At 36.6% G+C, this 26,035-nt stretch overlaps 1 protein-coding gene across 28 annotated transcripts in view; it reads left to right on the forward strand.

Moving 5' to 3' along the window:
• The window catches only part of SIPA1L1 (signal induced proliferation associated 1 like 1), a 501,244-nt gene that overhangs the window by 317,521 nt on the left and 157,688 nt on the right, over positions 1–26,035 (forward strand). For 4 of the 28 annotated variants that reach the window (XM_060294975.1, XM_060294974.1, XM_060294966.1 and 1 more), the window contains one exon: positions 22,464–22,519. The exons of the other annotated variants lie outside the window; for them this stretch is intronic. The gene's annotated coding sequence lies outside the window, so the exon portion shown is untranslated. The remainder of the gene's footprint in view (positions 1–22,463; positions 22,520–26,035) is intronic. 28 annotated transcript variants of the gene reach the window in all.

Below are 26,035 nucleotides of genomic sequence, written 5' to 3' on the forward strand. Positions count from 1 at the left end.
ATTTCAAACTGTGAGTCTGATAGCTCCACATAGATGTCCAATAGACACCCTCAGCAGAGAACTCTTGATTTATATCTGGGGTGATCAAGTCATCCTACTTTCCCAGGACTTCCTTGGTTTCAACACTGAAAGTCCCACATTCTAGGAAACCTCTCAGTCCAGGACAAACCAGGATAGTTGGTCATCCTGTTTATAAACCTGCTTCTCGCCCGCTCTGAATTCCCCAGGAGAATCATCCAACCAGTTGCTCAAGCTAGACATTCAAGAGTTATCCTCGATTCATCTCTTTCTAGATCCATCAGCATGTCAAGTTTCTAAACCATATGTGATCCATCAGCATGCCTTGTTGTTTCTACCTCCAAAAGTACCCAACTCTGTCCATTTCTCTCCATCTCTGCTGATCCCACCTTAGAGCAAGCCATTTGCATCTTCTGCTGGGTCATGGACAAGACAAGCCCGTGGAGCCCTGCAGCTGCTTCACATTGCTTTTACTGAGGCCTCCGAGCTTCCTTACAGTCTGAAGCTGTCTGTCTCTCTTAACCCTGTGTCATCTCCCTGCCCTCCAGCCATGCCTGCTCTCTTTACTTTGGACGTGCTAAGTTTGTTCAGGTTTTAGGGTCTTTCTACTTGCTCTTCCTTCTGCCTAGAACGTCCTTCCTTTGTGTAACCGGTTCCTTCTGGACATTTAGGTCTTCTTATCTCAAATCACTTCTTCACAGAGAGGCCTCCCTTGACTAACCAGTTGATGAGAGTATCCAATCAGCCATCTTAGCCATATTACTTTTTTTGTTTTTAAGTTTAATAATGTTTCTAAGATTCATTATTTAATGTTATTCATTATGTTATTTCTCGTTGCTTTAATTCATTTATTTTCACTGCTGCTTAATATTCTATCGTGTGAATATACAGTTTATCCATTATTTCCTCAATGCAGATTTAGGTGGGTTCCAGGTATTGCTGTTATAAACAATGTTACTATGAACATTTTTGTACCTGTTTCCTCTTATGTGTAGGATTGCCAGATAAAATAAATGAGACCAAATTAAATTTGAATTTCAGACTGTTTCTGGGGTTACTATTTACTTCCAAAGTTCAATTTAGATTTTGATACACTAATATACACAACAGCTTTTTTTTTTCTTTTCCAAAATCTTAGCTAGGAAGGAAAGTCCTTTCATCTTATTCTTCTTTAGGAGTATCTTTTTTTTTTTTTTTTAGTCTTCTTTTTTTTTAACATCTTTATTGGAGTATAATTGCTTTACAATGTTGTGTTAGTTTCTGCTGTATAACAAAGTGAATTCAGCTATACATATACATATATCCCCGTATCTCCTCCCTCTTGTTTCTCCCTCCCACCCTCCCTATCCCACCTCTCTAGGTGGTCACAAAGCACCGAGCTGATCTCCCTGTGCTATGCGGCTGCTTCCCACTAGCTATCTGTTTTACATTTGGTAGTGTACATATGTCCATTCCACTCTCTCACTTCGTCCCAGCTTACCCTTACCACTCCTCGTGTCCTCAAGTCCATTTTCTACGTCTTTGTCTTTATTCCTGTCCTGCCCTCAGGTTCTTCAGAACCATTTCTTTTCTTTTTTCGATTCCATATATATGTGTTAGCATACGGTATTTGTCTTTCTCTTTCTGACTTACTTCACTCTGTATGAAAGACTCTAGATCCATCCACCTCACTACAAATAACTCAATTTCGTTTCTTTTTATGGCTGAGTAATATTCCATTGTATATATGTGCCACATCTTCTTTATCCATTCATCTGTCAGTGGGCACTTAGGTTGCTTCCATGTCCTGTTAGCCATATCACTTTTTAATTTTATTTTTCCACAGGGCACTTTTCACTTCTGATCTTTACATTATTTATTGATTTCCTTGTTCTTGCATTCCCCTACTAGAATGTAAGCTCTTTAAGAGTGAGGGTTTTTCTGCTCTGTTCACCATCCTAGCCCCAGGGTTTAGAACAGTTCACAGAGTAGGTGTTCAGGAAATATTAATTGAAGTAAAGAATAAATTTAAGCCATGTAATTAAAGCTCTGAGGGAAGGAAGATTGTGAAAGATTTTTAGCAAGCAAGGATCAGTCAGTGGAAATGAACATTATTGACATTGTTACTACCAAAAGTATAGTGTCATTGATGTTTTCTTCATTTAATGAGTTGTCATCATTATTTTACATTGGTTAACATTTTTAAAGTACCTTTTCATGTTTATTTGTAAATGTATTTTACCGTACTCTGCATTTCTTATAAGTTCATAAGTTATTCAACAGTGAAATCTCTTCCTATAGCAGTTTTCAGCACTGTATCCCATGTGAAAGTAGAACCATTGCAAACATCAGCCTGTAGGTAGTACAGAGAGCCTGGGAGACTTCCCTACTCGCTTTGACCTAAGTTTTGGAACTGGGATGATTACAGATCTTTGCATTTCACTGTTAAAGTTACTTCTAAACCAGAATCTCAGCCTTAGAACTGTGCCATCTGAGGCCAGAGAATTCTTTGTTATGGAGGTTGTGTGATTGTAGGATGTTTAGCAGTGTCCCTGGCCTCAACTCACTAGGTGCAAGTCGCACTCTTAACCAAGTTGTGGCCCCCAGATACTGCCAAGTGTCCCCTTGGGGGGCACAGTGGAAACGCTTTTTTCTAAACAATGATTATGGTTTCTTCTATATTCTTTACATTGGGAAATTACTAATGTGAAAAAGTCAAGTAGAAGGCTGGGGTTTTTTGGGGGTGGGGAGGAACGTATCAGCTTTTTTTAAAGCTATTATAAAGACTGTTCATCTTACATCATTACTAAGTTATAAGAATCTATTTTCAACTTGAATGCCTCTGTAATTCCATGTTAAGCTTTGTGTTGCAAACCCTAAAATATTCTGAGGGAATTTGTTCTTTCAGTGTTTCTGTGTTTTTCTCTTGCTCTCATCACCATGGAGCTAAACACTTTGAGAGACATGTTAGGTTAAAAACAGTAATGACAGAAGAGGAAAAAATGTTTCTCTTCTGCTTTTTTCTTTTTTTCTCTTCAGTTCTTCTTTACCCCTCAGTCAACCAAGTGGGATGTTCAATTTGAATGTTTTTAAATTGGGTATCAGGGGAGGAAAGGCATGCTTTTCAGAACATTTTCTTTTCCCCTGGAAAATGTCAACATAATTTGACCCGTGAATTGATATTCTAAGATAATGGCAAGTATACCAGAACTGGGTAGGGAGCAAGCCTTTTTCCTTGGCCTGCACCCATTTTATAGACTTATGTACTTAGACCTCCTCTACATCATACAGAAATTTTTTCTCATATAGAAAGCAAGTATCAAAATGTGTATGTACTAGTTTTTAGTGTAGAATTAATTGATTCTATGAATAAATACAATTCTTATCAGCTTTTTAAAAAATTTTAAATTTTATTTTATTAATCTTTTTATACAGCAGGTTCTTATTAGTCATCAGTTTTATACACATCAGTGTATACATGTCAATCCCAATCGCCCAGTTCATCACACCACCATCCCCACCCCACCACGGCTTTCCCCCCTTGGTGTCCATACATTTGCTCTCTACATCTGTGTCTCAACTTCTGCCTTGCAAACCAGTTCATCTGTACCATTTTTCTAGTTTCCACATATATGCGTTAATATATGATATTTGTTTTTCTCTTTCTGACTTACTTCACTCTGTATGACAGTCTCTAGATCCATCCATGTCTCAACAAATGACTCAATTTCGTTCCTTTTTATGGCTGAGTAATATTCCATTGTATATATGTACCACAACTTCTTTATCCATTCATCTGTCAATGGGCATTTAGGTTGCTTCTATGACCTGGCTATTGTAAATAGTGCTGCAGTGAACATTGGGGTACACGTGTCTTTTTGAATTATGGTTTTCTCTGAGTATATGCCCAGTAGTGGGATTGCTGGATCATATGGTAATTCTATTTTTAGTTTTTTAAGGAACCTCCATACTGTTTTCCACAGTAGCTGTATCAATTTACATTCCCACCAACAGCGCAAGAGGGTTAACTTTTCTCCACACCCTCTCCAGCATTTGTTGTTTGTAGATTTTCCGATGATGCCCATTCTAACTGGTATGAGGTGATAGATACCTCATTGTAGTTTTGATTTGCATTTCTCTAATAATTAGTGATGTTGAGCATCTTTTCATGTGCTTCTTGGCCATCTGTATGTCTACTTTGGAAAAATGTCTATTTAGGTCTTCTGCCCATTTTTGGATTGGGTTGTTTGCTTCTTCAATATTGAGCTGCATGAGCTGTTTATATATTTTGGAGATTAATCCTTTGTCCGTTGATTTGTTTGCAAATATTTTCTCCCATTCTGAGGGTTGTCTTTTCGTTTGTTTATGGTTACCTTTGCTGTGCAAAAGCTTTGAAGTTTCATTAGGTCCCATTTGTTTATTTTTGTTTTTATTTCCATTACTCTAGGAGGTGGATCAAAAAAGATCTTGCTGTGATTTATGTCATAGAGTGTTCTTCCTATGTTTTCCTCTAAGAGTTTTATAGTGTCTGGTCTTACATTTAGGCCTCTAATCCATTTTGAGTTTATTTTTGTGTATGGTGTTAGGGAGTTATTCTAATTTCATTCTTTTACATGTAGCTGTCCAGTTTTCCCAGCACCACTTATTGAAGAGACTGTCTTTTTTCCTTCGTATATCCTTGCCTCCTTTGTCATAGATTAGTTGAACATAGATGCATGGGTTTATCGCTGGGATTTCTATGTTGTTCCATTGATCTATGTTTCTCTTATTCTGCCAGTACCATATTGTCTTGATTACTGTAGCTTTGTATTATAGTCTGAAGTGAGGGAGCCTGATTCCTCCAGCTCCGTTTTTTTCCCTCAAGACTGCTTTGGCTATTCGGGGTCTTTTGTGTCTCCATACAAATTTTAAGATTTTTTGTTCTAGTTCTGTAAAAAATGCCATTGGTAATTTGATAGGGATTACATTGAATCTGTAGATTGCTTTGGGTAGTATAGTCATTTTCACAATATTGATTCTTCCGATCCAAGAACATGGTATATTACTCCATCTGTTGGTATCATCTTTAATTTCTTTCATCAGTGTCTTACAGTTTTCTGCATACAGGTCTTTTGTCTCCCTAGGTAGGTTTATTCCTAGGTATTTGATTCTTTTTGTCACAATGGTAAATGGGAGTGTTTCCTTAATTTCTCTTTCAGATTTTTCATCGTTAGTGTATAGGAATGCAAGAGATTTCTGTGCATTAATATTGTATCCTGCAACTTTACCAAATTCATTGATTAGCTCTATTAGTTTTCTGGTGGCATCTTTAGGATTCTCTATGTATAGTATCATGTAATCTGCAAAAAGTGACAGTTTTGCTTCTTCTTTTCCAATTTGTATTCATTTTATTTCTTTTTCTTCTCTGATTGCCATGGCTATGACTTCCAAAACTATGTTGAATAATAGTGGTGAGAGTGGACATCGTTGTCTTGTTCCTGATCTTAGACGAAATGCTTTCAGTTTTTCACCATTGAGAATGATGTTTGCTGTGCGTTTGTCGTATATGGCCTTTATTATGTTGAGGTAGGTTCCCTCTATAACCACTTTCTTTTTTTTTTGTGGTACGCGGGCCTCTCACTGTTGAGGCCTCTGCTGTTGCAGAGCACAGGCTCCAGACGCACAGGCTCAGTGGCCATGGCTCACGGGCCTAGCCGCTTCACAGCATGTGGGATCTTCCCGGACCAGGGCACAAACCCGTGTCCCCTGCATCAGCAGGCGGACTCTCAACCACTGCGCCACCAGGGAAGCCCTGTGCCCCCTTTCTTGAGAGTTTTTATCATAAATGGGTGTTGAATTTTGTCAAAAGCTTTTTCTGCATCTATTGAGATGATCATATGGTTTTTCTCCTTCAATTTGTTAATATGGTGTATCACATTGATTGATTTGCGTATATTGAAGAACGCTTGCATCCCTGGGATAAATCCCACTTGATCATGGTGCATGATCCTTTTAAAGTGTTGTTGGATTTTATTTGCTAGTATTTTGTTGAGGATTTTTGCATCTATATTCATCAGTGATATTGTTCTGTAATTTCTTTTTTTGTAGTATCTTTGTCTGGTTTTGGTATCAGGGTGATGATGGCCTCATAGAATGAGTTTGGGAGTGTTCCTTCCTCTGCAGTTTTTTGAAGAGTTTGAGAAGGATGGGTGTTAGCTCTTCTCTAAATGTTTGATAGAATTCATCTGTGAAGCCATCTGGTCCTGGACTTTTGTTTGTTGGAAGATTTTTAATCACAGTTTCAATTTCATTACTTGTGACTGGTCTGTTCATATTTTCTGTTTCTTCCTGGTCCAGTCTTGGAAGGTCATACCTTTCTAAGAATTTGTCCATTTCTTCCAGGTTGTCCATTTTACTGGCATAGAGTTGCTTGTAGTAGTCTCTTAGGATGCTTTGTATTTCTGCGGTGTCTGTTTTAAGTTCTCCTTTTTCATGTCTAATTTTATTGATGGGAGTCCTCTCCCTCTTTTTCTTGATGAGTCTGCCTAATGGTTGATCAATTTTGTTTATCTTCTCAAAGAACCAGCTTTTAGTTTTATTGATATTTGCTATTGTTTTCTTTGTTTTTATTTCCTTTATTTCTGCTCTGATCTTTATGATTTCTTTCCTTCTGCTAACTTTGGGTTTTGTTTATTCTTCTTTCTCTAGTTCCTTTATGTGTAAGGTTCGATTGTTTACATGACATTTTTCTTTTTTCTTGAGGTAGGCTTGTATAGCTATAAACTTCCCTCTTAGAACTGCTTTTGCTGCATCCCATAGATTTTGGATTGTCGTGTTTTCATTGTCATTTGTGTCTAGGTATTTTTTGACTTCCTCTTTGCTTTCTTCAGTGATCTCTTGGTTGTTTAGTAATGTATTGTTTGCCCTCCATGTGTTTGTGTTTTTTTCCGTTTTTTTCCGTGTAATTCATTTCTAATCTCATAGCATTGTGATCAGAAAAGGTGCTTGATATGATTTCAGTTTTCTTAAGTTTACTGAAGCTTGATTTGTGACCCAAGATGTGATCTGTCCTGGAGAATGTTCCATGCACACTTGAGAAGAAAGTGTAATCTGCTGTTTTTGGATTGAATGTCCTATAAATATCAATTAAATCTATCTGGTCTATTGTGTCATTTAAATCCTCTGTTTCCTTATTTATTTTCATTTTGGATGATCTGACCATTGGTGTAAGTGAGGTGTTAAAGTCCCCCACTATTATTGTGTTACTGTCGATTTCCTCTTTTATAGCTGTTAGCAGTTGCCTTATGTATTGAGGTGCTCCTATGTTGGATGCATATATATTTATAATTGTTATATCTTCTTCTTGGATTGATCCCTTGATCATTTTGTAGTGTCCTTCCTTGTCTGTTGTAACATTCTTTATTTTAAAGTCTATTTTATCTGATATGAGTATTGCTACTCCAGCTTTCTTTTGATTTCCATTTGCATGGAATATCTTTTTCAATCCCCTCACTTTCAGTCTGTATGTGTCCCTAGGTCTGAAGTGGGTCTCTTGTAGACAGCATATATATGGGTCTTATCTTTGTATCCATTCAGCAAGCCTGTGTCTTTTGGTTGGAGCATTTAATCCATTCACATTTAAGGTAATTATTGATATGTATGTTCCTATGACCATTTTCTTAATTGTTTTGGGTTTGTTTTCGTAGGTCCTTTTCTTCTCTTGTGTTTCCCACTTAGATAAGTTCCTTTAGCATGTGTTGTAGAGCTGGTTTGGTGGTGCTGAATTCTCTTAGCTTTTGCTTGTCTGTAAAGCTTTTGATTTCTCCATCGAATCTGAATGAGATCCTTGCTGGGTAGAGTAATCTTGGTTGTAGGTTCTTCCCTTTCATCACTTCAAGTATATCATGCCACTCCCTTCTGGCTTGTAGAGTTTCTGCTGAGAAATCAGCTGTTAACCTTATGGAAGTTCCCTTGTATGTTATTTGTCTTTTTTCCCTTGCAGCTTTCAATAATTTTTCTTTGTCTTTAATTTTTGCCAGTTGGATTACTAGGTGTCTCGGCGTGTTTCTCCTTGGGTTTATCCTGTATGGGACTTGCTGCACTTCCTGGACTTGGGTGGCTGTTTCCTTTCCCATGTTAGGGAAGTTTTCGATTATAATCTCTTCAGATATTTTCTCTGGTCCTTTCTCTCTCTTTTCTCCTTCTGGGACCCCTATAATGCGAATGTTGTTGCATTTAATGTTGTCCGAGAGGTCTCTTAGGTTGTCTTCATTTCTTTTCATTCTTTTTTCTTTATTTTGTTCCACAGCAGTGAATTCCACCATTTTGTCTTCCAGGTCACTTATCCGTTCTTCTGCCTCAGTTATTCTGCTGTTGATTCCTTCTAGTGTAGTTTTCATTTTAGTTATTGTATTGTTCATCTCTGTTTGTTTGTTCTTTAATTCTTCTAGGTCTTTGTTAAACATTTCTTGCCTCTTCCCGATCTTTGCCTCCATTCTTTTTCTGAGGTCCTGGATCATCTTCACTATCATTATTCTTAATTCTTTTTCTGAAAAGTTGCCTATCTCCACTTCATTTAGTTGTTTTTCTGGGGTTGAATCTTGTTCCTTCATCTGGTACCTAGCCCTCTGCCTTTTCATCTTGTCTCTCTCTCTGTGAATGTGGTTTTTGTTCCACAGGCTGCAGGCTTGTAGTTCTTCTTGCTTCTGCTGTCTGCCCTCTGGTTGATGAGGCTATCTAAGAGGCTTGTGTACTTATCAGCTTTCTTAAAATGTGAACTTAGCACAGGATTGTGAATGAAATATTAAGTAATCAGTCTGTTAATTGAAGGATTTGAGTTTCTAATCTCCTTAGTGGAGATGTTGGAGATTGACAGATGTAGCCTGCTTGAACCAGTCATTTAATATTCATAGGAGATGCACAAGATGCCTCTGGTTGCCCTTTATATTTTTCATGTTGGGTTTTTTATTTGAAATTCATAGCCTCACCCAGTTATAGACTTTGAGCCATGGCCTGTCTCAGTGGAACATTCTATTCAGTACTTTCACACGTACCAAGGATTAATATCAAATTGGTGACAAAAGTTTTTCACCCTCATATTTATGAATGGTAGCATCTTCTGTTAGTTTGTAGCAATATGCACTACTATGTTCTTTTTTTTTTTTAAGATTTTTAGAAATTTCATGTAATTAGTATGTTATTTCTGTTCAGCAAGTGTGGTTTGGAGTGTTCTTCTATTTAAAATGCTGCATTGTTCTAAACAAATTAATATCTTTTGATATTAATTATCAATCCAATTGTGGTTGCACTGTGCTGAAACCTTCAAACAATTTCAGAAAGTTTACATGCGTCATTTCTTTTTAAACAATATTACTGTTTCTTTTTGCATGAATGAGAATATGGTACTGAATTTTAAAGTGGATGACCTTAAAGTAAACTATGGAATTTAAACATCAGAGACTTAAAAATCATTGCAAAGATTAAAAACAACGTTTAAAAACACAAATGCTTTTGTGATATGGGCTAATGAGAAAAGATGGTCTTTTTCTGTTGCATTAATTCTTTAGCTCCTTGTCAGTTACCCCCAGTTTATAAGATAAGGAGACAGTCTTTGCATTCTTGAGTAAAACTCTCCACAGGTGACCTTCAGTATAAAGAGCTACAGAGTTCATTAACAAAGATAACAGTTCAAAATTATAACATCCTCTGATTTTATTCTTATAAAAACTTTTCAAGCAACTTTTTGGATGTTTTCTTTCTTGTTCCCCTTACCTGCTGTACCCAGATTACCCTGCTTTTTTTTTTTTTTTTTTTTGCGGTAAGCAGGCCTCTCTCACTGTTGTGGCCTCTCCCGTTGTGGACCACAGGCTCCGGACGCGCAGGCTCAGCGGCCATGGCTAACGGGCCCAGCCGCTCTGCGGCATGTGGGATCTTCCCGGACCGGGGCACGAACCCATGTCCCCTGCATCGGCAGGCGGACTCTCAACCACTGCGCCACCAGGGAAGCCCTACCCTGCTTTTTACAATATTAAGAATATAAACATAGATGCTGAAAAGTTACCCCCTCCCTCTCTAAGTTTTGATATTGGTACTCTGGATGTATATATATATGTGTACACATCCACGCACATACATGTATATTTACGTGTGTGTATATATGTATGTGTTTGTTAATTTTTCTATAAAATATTTATTTTTTTCCCTTTGGCTTTAAATTTAGTCAACAGATATTTCTAAGTACCTACTGTGTGAAAGGCACAATGCTGGGAGCACAGTGATGATTGGGCAGAGACCCCATCTTCTTAGAATGTGGAGAAAGCCTGGCATTTACAGTAGAGTGGAAAGAGAAAGGTAACCAACACTATCAACATTACCAACCCTAAAATACTACTTGCTGGTGGTATTCTCCCCATCTGTGTATGTGCTATTGTTATTAGCTCTTTTCCCTCTTTATGTTGTTGAGGTCACATTGCACACATAGTTTTTTAAATTTAAACTTAATATTATATTGTGTTCTCTCATAATTAAAAGCACTAATTTTTGTGAGTATATAATATTTTTGGACATTCCATAATTTATATAGTTTGGGGGCATTGAGGTAGTTTACAGTTCTTTTTTATTGTAAATAATGCCATGATGAACATCTTCTACATAAAATTTTGTCTTTTGGAATATGTCCTTAAGACATTTTCAGGAATAAAATGACTGGGTAAAAGTTTGTAAACCTTATAGAGGCTCTTGATACATATTCCTAAAAGTTCTTTTTTTAAAACTAGTTTTCACTCCTCCCAGTAGCCAGTGATCGCATTATATGAAAAACAAAAACAACCCCTCCCAAAAAAACCTCTTTTCATTTGTATTTATTTATTGAATAGAAACATTTTTCAAATGTTTAGCTAGTTATCTATTGTTTTCTTTTGTGAATTGCCTATTAATGTTTCTTTTCCCATCTTTCTTTTGGAGTCTTAATATTTTATCTTGACTTACAGTTACAGTGACTCTGTGAATTCAGCATTTTATAGAGTATTATGTATATAATTATCATGTATAGTCAGTACATTAAACCTATGTTGTAGTGTAGTTTTCTTACTAGTTTTTGGTTTGCCTTTTAATATATAGATGTTTTAAAGTTTCATGTAACCAAATCTATTAACTTTTTCTTTTGTAATTTCTTTCATTACTTTTACACATGGAAAAACTTCATTTATATATCATATTTTCCTCTGACATTTTATTAAATTTTTAACTAAGTCCTTTTCACTCATTAATTCCATAAGAAAGGAAGTCTGCTGTTGGCAAACCAGGAGGACTTTGCTGCTAAAGATGGCTACTACAGGTTGTGTTTTTGTACTTCTCTGCACAAAGGGGCTACTTAACGCTGTTTGTTCTTCTGACTTCGCTCTGGCACTCAGTACTGGAGTGCCTATGTAACTCATATGACTATGGTTCTGTTAAACTTGGGTCCTTGTGAAAGTACTTCATTAAATGTAAAGGATGGAAGTGAGCAAAGTAAAATTAAATTAAACCAGTCATGATTGACTCCTACTCGAGTTCATACTGTGTTTAAGAGGCCCAGAAATGAAAGTTGACTCTTTCCAGGTTGTAACTAATATAAAGAAAGCTACCTCACTTTTCCATGGTAGGAATATTATGGATTGTAATACTAGGCTAGAGTTGACTGCCAAAAAAGAATGTAAAATATTTTTAGCTTATTTTATTATGATAACTACTAATTTTCTAATTTGTACAAGTTCAATTTTTAAAACATATGCAATTCAGTTGAAATGAAAATACTTCCAACTTGCTGGAAAATGAATACTGCTAAACTGTTGTAGGTAATTCTTAAAAGTATTGGTTTGTGATATGTAAATAAGTTGTCTTTTAGGATTTTTAAACCAAAATCCCACTTTTAGAATTAATATTCTTGATGGCATTCCAGGTGGAATAGGTTAAAAAATATTTTGTTGAATTCAAAGCCTGAGTACTGTATGTTGCTCTTAAATCATGTTTATTTGTTCATTTTCTCTCCCACTAAATGTAAACATTTTTAGGGCAGTAACTTCAGCATGTAGAACAGCGCCTCAAATATTTGTTGAGTAATAGATATTTGTTGAGCGAATATCAGGGTATAGACTGAAAAATAGAGGAAAAAGTAGTGCTTTTGCTTGAGTGCCCAGAATGTACCAGGCATTATACTAGATACTGTTCTTATGACCATATAGAGAGCCTTGCTTTTCTAAAGATGAACCTTTAAAGATTTACCTTTTCTGTTAATTTTCTGGAGACATTATGGGCAACAGATTATAAGGAGACTGCAGAGAACTCCCCACCCAGACATGTGGGGAGCTCCAACATGTTTGAAGGTAGATTTCTGTTCTGAGAGAAGGTACGTCAAGAGCCTCAGTGAACCAGTCATTCCCTATGCTTTCATTTAACCAAGTAATCAGAAGTGTCGTGGATGCTGGTGAAAGCTGCGGATGAGGTCATGTAGGGATTTCCTTGTGAAGGTTTAGTTTGTGAATTCAGATGATCTAAGTCACCTCTTTGTTGAATTTTCTGAAGCATTTTGAATGCATGCAAACTAGCAGCAGCCATAAATATTTCATTTTCTATTCAATCTTAACTGCAACTTTACTTTTTGTAGAGAAAGGCATAGTAAGACAAAAAAGTTTTTATCGTTTTTTTAAATAATATACACCATTTATAGTTTATTTTTCCCCATGGCAATGGACTCCCCCATGAAAAATTTTATACCAACATTTAAAACATTATAAAAGATTCAAGGTTTTATCAGATAGGGCAGTAATGATCTTATAGAAATATCTGTGTGAAATACTGTGACCTTTTAATTTACGTGATGGGTAAACATAGAGTAATAAAGAGATTTTTTTTTTTTTAAACCAAAGGATTTGGACTTAGTTGCTGATTCATCTCTAGGACACTTTGAATCTGATTCATCTTTACAAACAGAATAAAGAGTTTTCTGCACTTTTTCCTACCAAATGTAAAAGTAATTTTGAATTTCCAAAAGCAAGTTTTCCAACTGTTGAAAAAACAAGTAGCCAACTCCCATTTAAAGTGGGAAAACTATGTAAATTTATTTTTTGTGTGAAGATTCACTTCATTTTCCTGAGCCAGATTTGATGTGGAGAACTTTTTCTTGAATAGTCATTAAAATATGAGCTGAGAGAATGAGACTTCCTCATTAAAATCCAAAATTTATACTTCATATGTACGATTTAAAAATATTTTTTAGTGGACTCGTTTCTATAGGAACTAAATTTAGAGATGCATCTTAAACATCCTCTTGTCATCTCCTATTTATTAATTTGTTTCTTCATCCCTTATTCTACTTACAACCTCTTGTTTAAATGTCTTTGATCAAAATATTGTCTACTTTTGGTAAAAATTAAATAACAAGTATTCGTGAATAAAAATCACATTTACCTATTCAGATTTATTTGCTGTATATGTTAGGAATGTGATCAGCTTCAGACATTAGAAACCCAGTCTAGTGACTTAAGCAAATGGAAAGAAGCAGCCCCAGAAGTCAACACTCCAGGGCTGGTGCATGTGCTGCTTAGGAATGCCACGAGGGACCCTGGATTTTGCCCTTCATTTCCTTGGTATCTTCCCTCAGGCTGGCCTTGGCAGTGCAAGGTACCATTGCTCTTCCAAGCTTCCTGTACTCCCAAGAGGAAGAAGGGGGAGGCAGAAGGTGGTAGGCCAAGGGCTTGCTAGCCCAGTCTGTTGCTTTTTGTCAAGAGAGCTTAAGTTACCCAGCAAGTTGCATGCTGCAGACACCTGCTTCCTTCTCATTGGTCAGAACTACATTAGGTAGTTACCCCTAGACCAGTCACTGGCCAAGGCCGAGGGGCATGAGAGTCCATGACTGCTGTGGAGAATTCCTGATTTCTCCCCTGGGGTAGGGGAAAGAGTACCTGCCAAGGTGCTCCATGACTACCCGAACAGATTGAGAATCTCCTGTTTGGGAAGAATTGGGAGGGAGAAATATGGGGTAGGTAATGGATAGTGTCTGCCTGCCACACCTGCTGGAATGAGTACAGTATGTACCACATGAGTTTAGAAGCCCTGTGCATCCTCAGTTCCCTCAGCTCCTCAGATTTCCTGGAATAAATTACAGATTTTTTTTCCAAAAATTTATTTCAATTATTCTTATTTAGTCATAGCCCATCATTTTCATGAATGACTTAGATGTTAGAACAGCAAATGCAATGTTTTAGAGTCTTCCTTAATATTATGTTGAGAAAAATGGGAATTTAGTCATAATACTCTAAAATTGGATTTTGGAATTAATTTGAAGAATTTGTACTTTTTGAAGTTCTTCTCAGTAGCCATCTAGAAGATTAATTTTGTTTTATTTATGAGTAAAATACCTTGAAGGTGATTCATTTTTAAAATGCACGGATAGTGATCATTTATATGTATATGTGTTTTCTTCCTTTTAAGCTTAACATTGCATTATAAAATGTTTCCCATGTAGTGTATGCCTTTTAAAAAAATTGGTGTCTTAATTTACTTAACCATTTTCCAGTTACACATTTGGTTTACTTCCATTTTGTGCTGCTGTTAAAAATGCTGAAATTTATATCTTTATTTATATGGATTAATTTTTAATGTTATAGATTATTTTTTTAGAACCCTCACATTTTAATGGCTTTTAGAAGCATTTAGCTAATTGCATCCCAGTAGCATTGTACTAGAGAATTAGTGTGACCTTTTTTTAAGGTAGTAAGGTGAAACATTTTCTTCCGTATTTCTTTCCCTTGTGAGCCAGCTCTTCCTGTTCTTTTCCAGTTACTTTTCTAAATAACAAAATATATTTTTTACATTGTAAAATGATACATTCTCACTGTACAACATTTGTTAGCCATAGTTGTCACTTCACAAAGAACAAGTTTATTGATTTGTGTAAGCTCTTTATGTAAGTAATTATATATTTTATTCCTAATATATATACTATTGATTTTTCTCAATCTATGTGCCTGATAATATACCAGACCCTGGGAATACTATTGTCAGTATAACAGCTATCATGTCCATGATATCAGAAAAAATAATTGTACTTTGTCTCATTTTTTTCTAATATTTCTGTCATTTCATTTTAGGTCATAGAAAATTATCTAATCTTTAATAATAATCGGTTGTTTTCCTTTTTGGTTGTTTGAAATATGTACCAAAAATAGAAACCATTCTTATAGAAATTTGTATAGAACTTTAAATGCCTACCTTGTATCTATTAAGTGATCTTATGCTTTTGTTCTCATTTAAGTTATTTATGCGGAATACTAATTGTATTGCCTAAAATTTCATTTGTATCTGCTGATAACATATGTAAAGTTATTATTATAGTGCTTGGCAAATAATAATCTCTCAATATGTAAAATACAATAGTTTAGTTTTCTTAAATATCTTGAGTGTTGAGACTGAAACCCTATTTAACTTAGGTTTAATTGGATTGGATAACCTGCTGGTTTTTCCTTCATGTTTTGTTTATTATGTGTGTTTCTTCATATACATGCAGAACACACTGTAATTTCTTAGTTTAATTAAGAAATTAAAATTTCTTCAAGTTGGAAAGAATTACCAGCAATCTCTGTATCTCCTATATTTGGGATGTATTTTATTGATAATTTTTCATTTCTTCTTTAGTTTTATCGGTCTTTTCTAGTATTCTACTTAGGCTATTGTGTTTTTAATAGGAAATCATTTATGTCCTTGTTTATCTTTCATTTTCACATTTTTAAAAATATTCTCTGGTTTATATATCTAATCTCCAATTTTTTTTCTCATTTCTAAGATAGTGTGATTTCTGGGGATATGAAGATTTTATTGTTTTTATCAAAGAATTATGTTTGAGATATATTTATTTATTCTATTAGTATGTTTATTAAATTTTACTTTTTTCTTTATTTCATTAACATTTTTCTGTACTTTTCTGATGTTTTGAGTTGAATTCTCAGTTTATAGTTTATATTAAAAGCCACATATTTACCTCAGTGTATGATTTTGGCTTAATCCACTAGGTGAGAAAGTTTGCTGTTCTATTTTTCAGGATTGTAAATGACTTCTTCTTGTGTTTCAATATGCTCATACACGTAGTTGTTTTGTTTTTATTGAACGCTCCTAAAAATTAAACTTTGATCCAAGAATATAGACTGTGTATTAAAAAAAAATAACATTTTAGGGCTTCCCTGGTGGCGCAGTGGTTGAGAGTCCACCTGCCAATGCAGGGGACGTGGGTTCGTGCCCTGGAAAGATCCCACATGCCGCGGAGCGGCTGGGCCCGTGAGCCATGGCCGCTGAGCCTGCACTTCCGGAGCCTGTGCCCCGCCACGGGAGAGGCCACAACAGTGAGAGGCCCGCGTACCGCAAAAAATATATATATATATATACATTTTAGGTTTTTAAAATACTTTATGTTTGCTCAGTTTTTATATACATACCATGGACAATTGACTAGAAAGTTGATCCCATTTTTAGGGTAGGTATAGAGGTCAGTATAACTTTTATTGGTTTCATTAATTTCATTCTTTGTTTTCATTTGTCATTACTGTGTTTGTGCACTGGGTCTGTATGACACTGTGATTGCCTTGCTCCCTTTCTTCCTTCTGCTGAGGCAGGAATGTCCACTTCTCAATTCATGTGTCCCCTGACTGTTTTTTAGAACTGAGACGCCCAGCATTTTTCCCTTTCCTGCTTTATTATCCTTTGTAGCATTTCGCAGCATGTCAAAAATAAATTTTATTTGTTTGTTTACTAGTTTATTTATAGTCAGTCTTTCTCCCTAGAATGTAACTTCAAGAAAGGCAGAGAATTTTGTCACTTTTATTCAGTGCCTGGGTGCCAAGAATAATACCTGGTGTACTGTAGACACACTGTTAATAATTTGTCTCATTAATAACTAAATGTGATTGTTTTCAGCTGATTTCTCCTTCTATGTCTCAGTTTTTGCCTTGATTTCATTTGTTAGTACTTGACATAAAATGTCGTATTTTATTACAAATGTTTCTTTTCTTTTCTTTTTTTTTGGCCGTGCTGTACAGTTTGTGGAATCTTAGTTCCCTGACCAGGGAAACCTGCACCCTCAGCAGTGAAAGCTCGCAGTCCTAACCATTGGACCACCACGGAATTACCTACAAATATTTCTTTTACCATAACATCTAGCTTGATATTTTTCTTTTAATCTTTTTTTTTTTTTTTTTTTTTTTTTTTTTTTTTTTGCTGTACGCGGCCTCTCACTGTTGTGGCCTCTCCTGTTGCGGAGCACAGGCTCCAGACACGCAGGCTCAGCGGCCATGGCTCACGGGCCCAGCCGCTCCGTAGCATGTGGGATCTTCCCGGACCGGGGCACGAACCTGTATCCCCTGCATCGGCAGGCGGACTCTCAACCACTGCGCCACAAGGGAAGCCCTCTTTTAATCTTGATACCCAATAATATTGCTTCCTCTGTTTTTTTAAAAATACAGTTTTATTACTATCTCCTTAAAAATTTTTTCTGTCTTTTGGTTTATACATCTTTAGAGTAAGATGTTGGATTTTGTTTTTTTGTTGTATTAACAACTGAGGTTCTTTCAGTAAGTTGAGGTAATTAGCTTTTGCTTTCATACGTATATTACTAAGTTTTCTTTTCTTTTCAAATCTGAGAACCTGTGTGATGGTTTTAAAGCTGTGAATCCTTAAGCATTATAATCAGTTCTTTCTGACATGTTGATCATGATTTGTTTTCTTTTGTATCTTTATAAGGTTTGGAGTGTAATCCCTGGACAAAACTATTTCTTGTGACCTGTTTATATATTACATCCACATTCTTAATCCCATTGTTACTATTCTTTATGCTTCCATAGTGTGTTTTGATTCATTTCTCTCTGCAATAGCACATGTTCCTTTTTTACTCAACTACTCTCTCTAAGCTCTGCATCCAGTTCCATCCTATTTTACCCTCCAGATTCAGCTCAACTGTTTTCTCTGTGAAGCCTTCCCTAACTCCCCAGCAAATCTTAGGTATTTGTCTTGTATTCTCTTACTGCACTCCGTGTACATTTCTAGTCGCTCTCTTCTTGTAATTGTGATTTTCAGTGTCTTGACATAATCAGTGCTCAATAAATATTGCTATCTATATTCTTTTCTTGCCTTCTTCTTCCTTAATACTATTTTCTTTTATAACTTATAATGTAGTTGCACATTTTTCTTCTCTATACTGCAGACCCAGTTTTCTTTGGTTTCACATGAATACATGATTTAATTTTTTGAGTTTTTAAAAAAATACACAGAGGCCTGCTTTGTTTTAGCATGTAATCCACACAGAAATATCAGCAGTATTTCTTCACCTTTCTTATTGTCATCAATTCTTGTCCTTAGTTTTTCTGTCCTCTTCCTCACCCCTTTCTCCACTCAATGTAGCTGTTTACTTTAACTCTAAAATAAGTACTAGTTACTTTTACAGGTTTTTATCAGTACTTTAACATGCTTTAATTCCTCAGTTAAAGGTACCTTTTTTGTTTCCTTTCATCCCCTGAATCATGCCCTCCATTTCTCACTGTAGAAAGAGTACTTGGATTTCACATCAGCAAATTGGCAAAAATGAAAAGTTCTTGGATGGAATGTGGAGAAATGGACCCTCTCATGGAGAACATTGGTTCTTTTCTACTTGTTGATAGTTTCTCTTTTGGAGTTTCTATTTGGAAATTTTCATATTTATTCTGTTGTCTTTCACTTTCACAGTAACCCTAATGTCTTTCATTTTTATTTTTCTGACAGCTTTCCTTTCATTTTATTTCTCAGTTTTAGTCTCACTTGTACCACACAACTTTCTCAGTTGGGTCAGGATGTTATTTTTGTCTGTTTTCTTATTAACTCGCTAGGCATCAGGGATCTAGTCTTACAGGAGACTTTTTGAAGTCATTTCCTATATGTGCTCTTAATTATAGAGATACTGAATTTGGTTTTGGGAAGGTGGTGGGTAGGCCTGCCTTATGGTTTTACTGAAGGTTCCATCATTCATTCATTTTGTAACCAAGTCCAAATTAACAGCATTTTTTAAAAGCTCTTGAAAGTATAATCCATCTCTTTTTCCTCCTAAAATCATGCCATAGGGAATACAAGAACACACTCCAAAGTGGACTTCTCCCCATTTGCTTTAGTGAATATGGTGGACTGCAGGGAGTAGAGCCATTTGGGTGGCTAGCTGGCAAGGCCTTTATCGTATCCCAAATAAATTCCCACATGTGGTTAAGACTTATTCCTCCTTTAAATATTCTGGCATATTTTCATGACTTTCTAACTTATCTGTCAGTTACAAAGTCATGTTTACTTTTAATAAAAATTAAAATACTGTCAGTTTACTTTTAATAAAAATTATATAGAGTGTATTTTCTTGCATAGTACTTCCAAAATCGTATGTGTTTTTTTTGAAAACTACTATGTAACAAATATTTATAAAGAAGAAAATCCTTCCTCCTAAAAAATCAACTATTTTCATTTTCTCAAAGTGCCTGTGCTTCTGCAGGTATATAAATATGTTTACAAAGTAGAATGTAGCTTTTTTTTTAACTTCACATTACATTTTAAAATTAAGCCATGCTAACTACTAGCCAACTTGATAAGGCAAAAAAAGGAAAAAGTTGTTTTGCAAATGATATGATTGTCTAACTAAAAAAATTTAAAAGAATCATCAAACTGATATTAATGCCAATAAGGGTTCAGTAAGATTACTGGATATGAAATATACCAAAAAATCAGTGATTTTTTTAGTACACTAGCAACAGTTTATTAGAAAATGTGATTACATAAATGATCCTAGTCAGAATAAGAAAATATTAAAATGTACCTCGTAATAAGTATAACAGAAGGTATGCAACAACCAAGTTCTCATTAGTTTATGAATTTGATGCAATTCAAAAATAGAACAGAGCAACAAAGGCAAGAGAGTTTGCCATGAAACATGGCAGAATACTAAAATTAATTGAAGAAGTAGAATTAATGTGGTCGGTAGGATTTATTATAATGCTGTGATATTTGAATTGGTGCTGCATTGGCATACGGATAGAGAATAGACCATTCAAACAGAAGAGAGACTATAAAAAGAGCCCTTCTTGGTGTGGGAACTTGTTTTTGACCTGTATTACAAATTCGTATGGAAAAAGCAGGCTATTCAAAAAGCAATGGTGGGACAGTGTGGTAAAAATTAAAATTATATTCCTGTAAATAAATTCTGAATGAATTAAAGACATGCATTTTAAAGAGAGATATTTAAACTCTTAAAATATAGGAAAACGTCTGTATAATATTAGAGATTGTGAGGACTTTTTTTTGAACAAGATACAAAAAGCCCAAACTATAAAGGAGAGGAGAGATAAATTTGACTATGTTAAAAATTTTAAATGCGTGTATAAGAAATTATACCTTAAACAAAGGTAAAAGACAACCTATAGAATATTCAGACACATGTCTAATGGAAGATTAATATCCATAGTATATAATGAAATCCTACAAATCAGTAACAAAGAAAACAGAGACCTAGTAGAAAAATGGACAAAACAGATGTAGATAAGACCAATAAATGAATTAAAATTCTCACTGATTATCAGGTAAATGCCAGTAGAGGCAACAAGGTAACATTTTATGCGATCCTGATAATTTAAAGTAAAAAATATGGCAGCAAATGTTTTATATGTGACTGTTGGATTGTAAAATTGTTACAACCGCTTTGGAGTGTAGTTTGATAGTATCCAATAATGTTGAAGAACGCTCCAACTCAAGGTTTCAGCACTTCCCATTATAGAGTCCTCTAGAGAGACTGACCCATGTTCACAAAGAAGGTGTGAAAGGAATGGCTATTCTGTCTTTGTAATAGCAAAGAACTGGAAATAACCTAGATTTCAAGCAACAAACCCAAGTACATACACGGAATGTAAAGCGTACAGAGGTGATCGTAAAGGATCTGTATCTTTCTGTATCACCATGAGTAAATCTAGAAGACGGTTTTGTGTGAAAAAAACAAAGTTGGGAAAGGATGTGTTCCCAATGATACTGTTTAGATTTCATAAATATACAAATACTTGTGGGAAGGGTGCCTAGCATCTTCAGGAGAGAAGTTTCTCTGGAGAGGCTGAGAGAAGAATGGGGTTAGAAGTTGATATTTTCTCTGTATTTATAACATTTTATTTCTTTGTGATCTGAAGCAAATCTGGCAGAACACTGGCATTTATTAAATCCAGATGAGGGGTACTACATACCTCTAAGTTTTTGCATGTTTCAAATATTTCATAATTGAAAGTTTTCAGTTCAGACTAATAACATTGCAGTCCCCAGTTAAACACGCCAGATTGAACACATGCTGCAGTTTTTTTCTTCCCCTCCCAAACCCTACGCCAGTGTTACTAAAGGAATCGAAAAAGATGCAAATATGCAAGGTCGAATATGAGGAAAAGAAATAGAAGCAGATTAGCGTTATCAACACTGTTTTGGTCAGCAAAGAGAGATGGATGTATTGTAACTAATTTAGTGATGAGGAGAGAGCTGCATGTGAAGGCCTTTACAGAGAAATTCTAGAAAATTTTGACCCTATACAGTCCAAGAGTTGGAGGCCCCAAGTAGCTGGGAAGATCGCACTGAGAGGTTGGTCGTAGGTACATAGTCGGGTCCCTTCCCCAACCGGTGTAGTTGTAAAGGCTCTGGAAGCAGGGACGAATTATTTGAAACATTTTTGGCTGAGTTTGGTTCCCAGAATGCTGGAAGCCAGGCAGGAAATGGAACCATTCTTCTCTAGAGAAAGTGAAGTGTATTCTAAAAATGACCTCTGAGTACTAGCATTTTTGGGTCCCCAGTATAGGGGGAAAACTGTCAGTCTGATTTCAGCAGGAAAGGAATTTATGGAAATAGTGTTTAGTGACTTGCTGAATCACTGGAAAGCCTGTAGAACTAGGTTTGAAAAATAGGCAAGAACAAGGGAGGCCAGCTGGCCAAGACAGCCCTCAGATCACTCAAGAAGGCCGGCATGGTGCTGCCCCTGAGCACGGGTTGCCCAGTTTTGCATTGTCACCACCAGCACTTTTTTTTTTATAAATTTATTTTTATTTATTTTTGGCTGCGTTGGGTCTTCATTGTTGCGTGTGGGCTTTCTCTAGTTGCGGCGAGCGGGGGCTACCCTTCGTTGAGGTACATGGGCTTTTCATTGCAGTGTGGAGCACTGCTCTTGTTTCATTGCTCTTGTTGTGGAGCACGGGCTCTAGGCACGCGGGCCCAGTAGTTGTGGCTCACGGGCTTAGTTGCTCCACGGCATGTGGGATCTCCCTGGACCAGGGCTTGAACCCATGTCCCCTGCATTGGCAGGCAGAGTCTTAACCACTGTGCCACCAGGGAAGTCCCACCACCAGCATTTAAATGAGGGAGCTACTGCACCGTTGCTACTGCTGATGCCACCAGCTTCCATGTAAATGTATTTGCTTCCTCCTTGCTCTTTCCAGATGCTGCCTTTCAGTTCAGAGTCCAGGATGTGCACATCTCATTGGCTGAGGAGCAGGTAATGTCTGTGCCCTATCTGTAAGAATAGCTGGTTAATTGACAGTGTGGCACTTTTAGGCCTCTATTGTAGAAGGCAGGTTCTGTATAAGGCAAAGAATTTCCCCGGATATATGAAGAGACTACACAGATGCTAGGCAGTGATGATTATATTTCCCCCTATGTCCAGTTTCCCCAGGTAAACCAATGGGTCCCCACCCAGTCCCCTTCAGGAAAGTCTACTTAGTAGTCACCAGGCCCTGCCCCCACCCAGGCACTAAATGTAAAAGGATGGCCAGTGATAGCAGACATATGAGAAAAAGCCTTCCATGTGAGAAGGACAGTGCACACAAGAAACGGAAGAAAAGTAAATTGAGAAATTTACTTTTTCATTTCATTTCATTCATTTTCATTGAATATGAAAATAACACTTTTAGGACTTCCCTGGTGGTCCAGAGGTTAAGACTCCACGCTCCCAGTGCAGGGAGCCCAGGTTCGAACCCTGGTCAGGGAACCAGATCCTGCATGCCACAACTAAGAGCCTGCATGCTGCAGCTAAAGAGCCTACATGCCACAACTAAAGATTCTGCATGTGGCAACAAAGATCCCGCGTGCTGCAACTAAGACCCAGCACAGCCAAATAATTTTTTTTTAAAAATGAAAGTAGTATTAAAAAAAAGAACACTTTCAAATTAGTTTAATAATAGCAGGGATAAGACAAAATATCATAGTCATGAAACAAGAACAGATTTTTTTTTTTTAATGGAAGAAACAATGAGAGGACACAAATTTTTTTCAAAATTGAGTTCAAGAATAAATAGGGGGCTTCCCTGGTGGCACAGTGGTTGAGAGTCCACCTGCCAATGCAGGGGACACGGGTTCGTGCCCCGGTCTGGGAGGATCCCAGATGCCACGGAGCGGCTGGGCCTGTGAGCCATGGCTGCTGAGCCTGAGTGTCCGGAGTCTGTGCTCTGCAACGGGAGAGGCTACAACAGTGAGAGGCCCGTGTACTGCAAAAAAAAAAAGAATAAATAGGAAAAATTAAATAGTCTGGTTTGAAAATAAAGGTCAAAGATTTTCCCAAGTACCTAAATGAAAAAGAAATGGGGGGTGTGAGAGAAGAGATAAGAAACTATTGAGGGAGTACAGTATCCAATAAATAAAACATTTACAAAATGAAAGAAAAAAGGAAGAAAAGGAAATATCAAAACAAATAATGAAATAACATTTCACTTAACTGAAAGAGGTATGTTTTTATGTTGAAAAGGCCTATTGGGTGTCCAATACAAGGACTATAAAAAGACTCGCACAGAGGCCACTCCAGTACTGAAAAGATGATCCTAAAATATTACTGGAAAAGAACTTGTATAAAAGATCAGGAATCAGAATATCATTGGACCTTTCAATTCCAACAGTAGAAGCTAGAAGATAATGAAATAATACCTTAAAAATTCTAGTGGTAAATGTCTTACTACCTAGAATTTTATACCCAGCCAAACCATCAGTCAGATTAAGGCTAGATGTGCCAAGACTCAAAACTTTAACACTTAGGTACTTTTCTTAGGCAGTTGCTGAATGAGGATAGTGGTCCATTAAAATGAGGGAATAAACTAAGAAAGAGAAAGATAATGAGATCTGGGAAGCATGGCATTCATCCCAGGAGAGGAGGGAAGGAAATGTCAGGATGATGATGGTGATGATGTCTTTCTGGAGGTGCCTGTGCAGTAGACCTGGAGATCAGCAGGGCTGGATTGGAGCATGAAGATGGAGAGAAGTCTCCAGGAGAGAGAAATGGAATGGGCACCTGTTACTTTTGACCATGTGAGAAACAGGAATGAGAAAAGTGTTTTTGTTTGTTTGTTTGTTTGCTTCTCTTGTTGAATTTAGAAGGAATTATGGGTAGGTATATAGAAACTAAGCAATCGAAAAGAAGCAGTTATTAACTCCAGGAAAAATAAAAGTAAGCAACTGAGCAAATACAGCCGTAGTAATGTAAATCCTGATGTATATATGTGATATAACTGTGACATACACTTATACATCTATCCATGCATAGTTACATAAAATAGGGCAAGGGAAGTGGGGAGACACTTACTGGAAGCATGCTTACTTCTCATCTTCCAAAACAGAACTTCAACAGAGAATATCTAAGATTGATAAATCAAGAAATAGCGCATAAGCATGTTATTTAGGAACATGGAAATACTGGAGGAAACAGTGCTATGAATTGAAAGTGATTGCTCCTGGGAATGGAGAAGATGAAATAAAGCACTACTGTTTGGTTTTGTTTTTTCCTTAAATGCCTGAAGGTACTATTTGCTTTAACGAGTGTATGCATTACTTTGGTAAAAAAAAATAAGTGAAAAGCTAAATAAAGAGCAGAGTAATGAGTATCTTTGTACCACAGGTTTTCCTTCTCACAGATGGTAAAAATCACTTCTCAATGTTTCTTGTACCACTTGTTTTCCTGTTCAGATGTAGTTGACATTCTCTATTAAAGGCTAAGGATCATAAAGTTAAATAAGGTGCAGTCCCTGGCCTGAAACACTTGTGTCTTAGTGGGTGGTGTATCAGGAGACTTTAAAAAATCAAGATGTTCTTTATGATTGCCTTTTGGGGACTAAGAATGTGGGGGGGAGTGTTGGGGACTGTAAGAGAAAGAGTGGATGCCCATAGCTCACAGGAATGGGAAATTCACAGGGCTTGCTGAAGGAACAATGATTAGAGAGGGCTGGTGGAAGTGTGAGAAGACCTGGGGCTCAGCAGAGGAAAATCCCTTCTGCTGCTGGACAGCCATCCATTTGCAAATGTTGAAAGAGAGAATACGGAGCCCAACAGTATGAATATTTTCTGGTTTACCCACCTTTTTTTAATTCCTGAAACGGTTCTACCAGTTTCCATTGCTTCTACCAACACAAGGATGTCTGTTTTAACTGTAGCACCATTAACAGTGGGAGGACTGACGTCCCTAGAATTTTTCCTAATAGGTATAAAATGATGCAGTGTTGTTTTGATTTGTATGTTTTTTGTTGCTTATTACACCCACGATTGTTGTAACACTAGTTAGGCTTTTTCTTGCATTTGTGCTCTGTTGAAACTTTTTTTTTTTTACTCCAACATATCCATTCTTTTAAACCTATTTTAACAAAAGTTTCATCAAAAAATTTTCAAAATCAGTTACTTTGTCAGAAAACTTCAAACTGACCGTCCCTCGCTTTTTATTCCCAGCACAGCTGGTGTTAGAAGGTAATAATGCAAAGTGAAATCAATTTCTTGAAAGTGGAGAATCCCTCTCTTGTTTTTTAATCACCATAAATTACCTGCAGTCCTCTCAAGGGATGCTGTAAAAAGGTAACCTGTCAGGGGATGGGGCGGAGTGTGGACAAACTTCCTGGAAGAGGCAATACCCAAATGCAGTCTTGAAGGAAAAGAAAGAGTTCAGCAGTAGAAAGAGGGATGGGTAGGACTAAGCACAGAGAAGGAGGGAAGAGAATTGTGTGAGGTTTTCAGCAGAAGTTGCCACCTGGTTTCTCCTGAG

This window comes from Globicephala melas, chromosome 2 (assembly GCF_963455315.2).
Source record: "Globicephala melas chromosome 2, mGloMel1.2, whole genome shotgun sequence".
In the NCBI taxonomy this organism is placed as follows: Eukaryota; Metazoa; Chordata; class Mammalia; order Artiodactyla; family Delphinidae; genus Globicephala; species Globicephala melas.